Below are 6164 nucleotides of genomic sequence, written 5' to 3'. Positions count from 1 at the left end.
GGAGAGTCTAGATGGGTAATGTTAGGAAAAGGAGTAAGACAGAGATACCTGTGATGTTCAATGTATACGTGGAGGATATGGTTAAAGAGGCATGGGAAGAACTGGAGATAGGATGGAAAGTCAGTTAGCAAATTATGAAACTTTTTAGTAAGACCCAAGGGATTTCAAGCTTTGCTGAGTGCATTTAAAAGCCACTGGGATAGGTATGGGATGAAAATAAAGTAAACAAAATGCATATCATGTGATTTTTTGAGAAAAAGAAAAATTATTTTAATATTATAACAGGAGCTCATAAATATGGGCAAATGAAACAGTTAACGGGTCTTGGAAGTATTTTAGAACAAAATGGTCAAAGTAGTAATGACCTAAGAATTGGCTTATAGTATATTGAGTAGTTTAATCCTCCAACCCTGGAGAGATTAACTCAAATTAAATTAGTATGTCTGATGCCACTATATCAAAGAAAAAGTAAAAAAAAAACATCATTCAGTTCCCCTTTCAATTCAGAAAGAGGTAGTACATGCAAAAGTATACACGATGAGAGTATGGAACTTGACTTACTTCACTCATCCTTGTGAAAGCAGAACACTATTCCTTATCGGCATAAATCAAACCAAGAAGTGATTTTTGATAAATTGTTTATTTTCATATTTTTCTGATTTTAATAATTGTTTAAAATTATTCAATGATTTTACATAGTCATGAAAAATGTGAAGTATGGAATGGAGATGGACATTACTCATATGTCTTCTACTGTACATTCCACAGAGATAATCCGATTTTGTAAGTAAAAAATTGTTTGTCTGATACAGAGATAAAATATCTCTCTATACACATTTGCCATAAGAGAGCTGTATATGAAAGAAAAATCACAATTATTTTAGCAAAATACCTTTACATCCCCAAATTTTGATTATCCTTTTCAAATAAGCCCTCATTTTATACACTACTCATGTACCAACTTTTATCATGTTGTTGGAGACATGCTGAGAGCTATTTTTTGTGTAGATCATTAAACATCACTTCAGCAGCCTTCAACATGTTCTAATAATGATAACCCCTTTCCAAAAAGGTATTTCTTCACATTGAGGAACAGGAAAAAGTCACATAGAACTCATGTGGACTACAGGGAGGGTAAGGCACAGACCTCAAATTAAAAGAGATTTTTGTTAGATATTCCGAAACAAAATCTGTGATGTACAATAGTGCATTGTCATGGTAGAGCACCAAGCATGTTGCTTTGAATTGAGGCCTCTAATGATTGATATGGTCCTGGAAAATTTTCTATGCAATCTTTTAATATGCTCCACTCACAGTTGTGTGCCTAATAATAGAACATGCTCTTACACTACTCCCTGTATATCAAATACTGGTATGACCATAATTTTCCCAGCAGAAACCACCGCTTTGGTTTTTTGTTTGGTTACTTTAACACAGAGCTCTAATGTTTGCTCACAGGATCAAATTGACCTAGCCAAGTGTCATCTGCAGTGATAAGCTTTGAAATAAATAGTACAATTTTCTGCAAAATCAACTTCAACTGTGAACTAACCTACAGAGCAACATCCTATTGCTTGGGTATGAGCAGAATCAGGGTTCACAGTTCATCAACTCATTTGTGCAATTTTTCTGGAACCAGCATGCAAGTGGCATCCAATGAAATCTTCAACATTTCTGGTAGTGCCTTTTATCATAACCTTATTCTTCTCTCACAATAGCAGCATTGGTGTTAAAGTTGACTATCATAAGTGCAATGACTGGAGCCCTGGGTCCACCTTCCTTTGAAGTTGACTGCCTCCCCTCTTTTAACCTTATAAACTATCTTCTAGCTGACCAATAGCGATGAGCAGATTCTTCATTGTCCCCCTGTGGCATTACATTGGCCTCCACTAAAGATCTGTTCGGGTAAAAGCAAAATTTCAATGCGGCATTGTGTATTGCCTCAATTGATGCTGTAGTTGAATTGGTAAAATTTCATCTCGCAACGACTCTCATTAACACAATACTGAAGTGAAATTAATGAAACTTGTTCCACATATACATTAGACCTAACATATCACAAAATTCCATCCAAATAATTTTTGTGAAATAGTTTTACATATAACACCTTAGGGCAAGAAAGTGAAAAAGTATCAAGCAACAGATTGACAAGAGTATATTATTATAAGGTATGGGCATCTGTGATGAGATGGATATAAACCATAAACACAGTAATCAGCCCGAAGGTCAGTTTGGTAGATGATGGTAGAGTTCACCCAGTACCAAGCCCTACGGCATATGAAATACATGCATCAGGGTAAGGGGGCCAGTTCCTTTCCCTGTGCCAGTTATGGTTTCCCGGGGAAAACCTGGTACCTGAAAAATCACAAAGCTTGGGTGGAGCAGCAACATTTCATAAAGAGATGGCAAGAAGACTGATAAACATTAGTGTAGGTAGTTGGTACATTATAATTAGTTATGATAAAAAAGATCCTGGTTCTCACCCAATTTTATATGCCAACAAGTAATCCAATGGAGGAAGAAGTAGATATTGTACATAATTAACTAGAGGGAAAATTAATGCTGCTCTAAGAGGGAAGTATTTACTTTTTGGCAATGAGAATTTTGAATGGTGGGTAGATGAAGGAAGAGATAGGGAGTCAGGAGAGTAGGATTTATGAACAAGTTGCATGGAGAGAAAACAAAAGTATTTCTGGTGAACTGGATTAATTATAACCAAAACAAAGTTTAAGCACCATACCAGACTTAGGTAAATGTGGAAAATGCCAGAACATATAGGGTGACCTCAGATTATAAAATGCTTATTATGTATCATAAATCAGTGATATTTTGCCTCAGATAAGGTCTTGTGTTACAGCATGCCCCCCTTACGCCCAATAAAAATCTTAAAGACTAATATTGAAAATAAAATACAAATTATAAAATTTGTATATCAATCCATAATGCTACAAGTGTACTCACTTGCTCAAGAAGTTCTATTGGCTTTTAGTAGCCGACTTGAAAGAAATATTACAAAAATATTTCTATACTACCAAATTTGAACATGAAAACTATTGACTGGCATACTCAAAGAGAATTCAAATAAAAAAATTCATATCAAGCACCATGGCATAGCAACTTTCAATATTCAATGTGGAAAAGGTATTATCATTAAATGGTTGGTTACAGAAAGAGACACTCCCTTATTGCTGATTCGCATGAAATTAGTACATATCAACCAGAGGGTTTAGAGCCAATTGGCTTATATATTCATAAGTTTAATCCTCCAAACCTGGAGAGATTAAGGGACTATTAAGTGGCCTAGCATGCCACACACTTATGGAGAATATTGAGTAAAAGATAATACAAAATTAATGAAAAACATTTTCACATACTTCAAATATCCCAAGTAATCGGGACCTCTCTCTTCAAATCTGGAATGCCCATGGCTTAATACCTGTCCGCCACTTAAGCTTCACACTATCCTAATTTAGGACCTCGATGTCAAACTTTAACAATGTACTACTGCGGTAATTAATTAATGTTTTTGCTACACATATTTCCAGTGGGCTTCTGGCCAGAGTGAATGAAACTTGATCACTGAGGCAAGAATATGAGCATAGATTGGAGGCTTTTGAGAGTTGTTTTGGGGAAGAATTTGAAAAATAAAATGAACATAAGGAAAAACCGAAAAAGGAGCCCTAAGCTGGTAAGGGGAAGAGAGGGTGTGAGAAGTTCAAAGAAGGTATCAGAAATGGCAATGTAGAGTATTTACCTGGTGTTGAAGATTGGCAGAGGGTAAATAAACTAATTAAAAGATTACATGGAATCAAAAACGTTTATTGTAATGAATGGTTTTAGTGTAAGTTTGTTTTGTTAGGCCAGGCTTACGTGCACAACAGTCTTGAGTCCCTGGGTCCATCATAAATGTACCTTGACCAGAAAATTATCGTTCACAGCAATTAAAATTCATAGCAAAAATACTAGAGCACACCTCTTTCATAAGGAAAGGGCCTGCAAGATTTGATAACATTATAACCAGAACACAGGGATAAAGCTTCACGTTTTATGGCATCTACTCAATATAGCCAACAACATCCAACATCCATTTTTAGTAATGGAAGACCCTGAATTAGTATCTAGGTACATGCCAAAATTCCTTACCTTGATCAGAATGTAGTAGAATTTAGGGGAGGTGACCAACAGCTAAGGTCATTTTCACCATTAGGGATGGAAAGGAAAGGATGAAGGGTAGAGAGGAACCTGGTATCGGCATTAGCCTACTCTTAACGAAAGGTGCCAAGGTGTACGAAGCTTAACGTCACGTCTGATGAACAGCTTACTCACTCAAAGTGCCCTCCATAAAGCCCCTCAAGTAGGGATCAAGATACCACTGAAAAATATTCGATGCCACCAGGATGCAAACCCGGGCCTTCTGGGTGGGAAGCCAGTACAATAGCCAACACACCATCTCGATTCCCACCTTGATCAGAAAGTTTGTTTAATGAATTGGGCAATTAAAATGGGCACCAAGGAAATAAAACACTATACCAGGCATATATGAAGGTTATCACAACAATGAAAATCTTCAAATGGACAACTAAAAATCAATGGTAATGATGCCATCTGGGTTACTTCAGGGCACACATTGTGCATTCATTCATATGCCAGTTTATCACCAACTCAGAAAAGATAGAAATGTATATTTCTTGTAAATCTTTTCTTGTACATCTCATTCTTTTTTATGCAATAAAAATTACTGTATCCTACCATACATAAGTTTGCTTAGAGATTAATATGAAAAACAGCAAATGGCTGGACAAAAATACACAAATGTGAACATGAGAATCATCTTTAGTCCAAATCTTTTCTTACTCTTCATGTCATTCAATCAATTTTTGATCAAGTACTGCCTGGCCTAAATTTACTGGGTTTCTTCTAAGAGTATACATATTAATACTTCCCGTAATTATACTTCTACAAACTGATTTGTTTGAAGAGTAAGTTTTACAAGTTCCCACATGGCAAGTTGATTAGGATGCAAGGAAAAGAAATGATTCCAAAATTAACCAGTAATATTAAATTCCACATTTTGGTACCATGTCTGGAATTAAGATTCAACAAAAAAGCAAATTTCAATTAAAATCCTCACTTAATATCACATGTGCCCATGATTAATATTATAGCTAGTTACAATGCAAAATTTAATTTAAAAAATCTGGTACACATTTTAATTTATTGAAATGTATTAACTATTGAGTACAAGTATATTTTAGTTTTGTGGGTAAAAGCAAAACTATATTGCTTAATTTTTATTTCACTCACACTGAAATTATTCATAGACTATCCAAAAATCTATTTACCTGGTTTTGACAATCCTTTCTCCTTGGTGATCCACATCTGCAACTTTCCTCGATGTTTAAAAGGCCTCGTATAGATCATTCACTAACTATGAAATTAGCTTTGTTGCCCTTTAAATACCCCACAAAATATTTCCTTTAAAGAAAGATTGTAAGATACTTAGAAAAATATGGATATAACATAGCTCAAAAAATAAAATTATACAAATTTGAAAATTCTCATTTCCTTCCAGAAAAAAGTACAATAATTCAAAGCCCATGACCCAATTAAGTTTTAACAAAACCATAAACACAGTTATCAACCCAAAGGTCGGTTTGATAGGTGATGAGGTTTAATCAATACTAAGCCCAACAGCATATGAAATTCACATATCAGGGTAAGAGGGTCAGCTCCCATCCCCTCCACTGCCTGTGATTCCCCAAGAAGATATGGTAACAAAAAATCATGCAGTTCAGGAGAAGCTGAGGGTGTCTAGAGCCTTACCCAGACCCTCCAGTCAGTAGTCCAATGCTTCACCTCTGGACTACCACATCCCATTATGTTTAGATATACATTTCTAGCCAAACCTTTGCAGTTCCACACAGAGATTTGATCTCTCAATACAATGTATGCTCAATTGTGCATTGCTTGAAAAAATGGAAACTATTTTAGTACCCAAGGCTATTCACAGGCCAGCAAAATCATGTCATACACACTTAAGTCAATAGGATGGTATGTTGAAAGGTATTAACAAGGGGCTTTTATCATTGAATCAGGTAATGAAGAGAGCATTTATTTGCCATTACCTTGAAAAATTACCACATTTAGGGTCACAAAAAAGTTTT

Source organism: Hetaerina americana, unplaced genomic scaffold (assembly GCF_022747635.1).
Source record: "Hetaerina americana unplaced genomic scaffold, ioHetAmer1.1.p SCAF_1, whole genome shotgun sequence".
Taxonomy (NCBI): domain Eukaryota; kingdom Metazoa; phylum Arthropoda; class Insecta; order Odonata; family Calopterygidae; genus Hetaerina; species Hetaerina americana.
Note: the sequence above shows the minus strand (reverse complement) of the source record.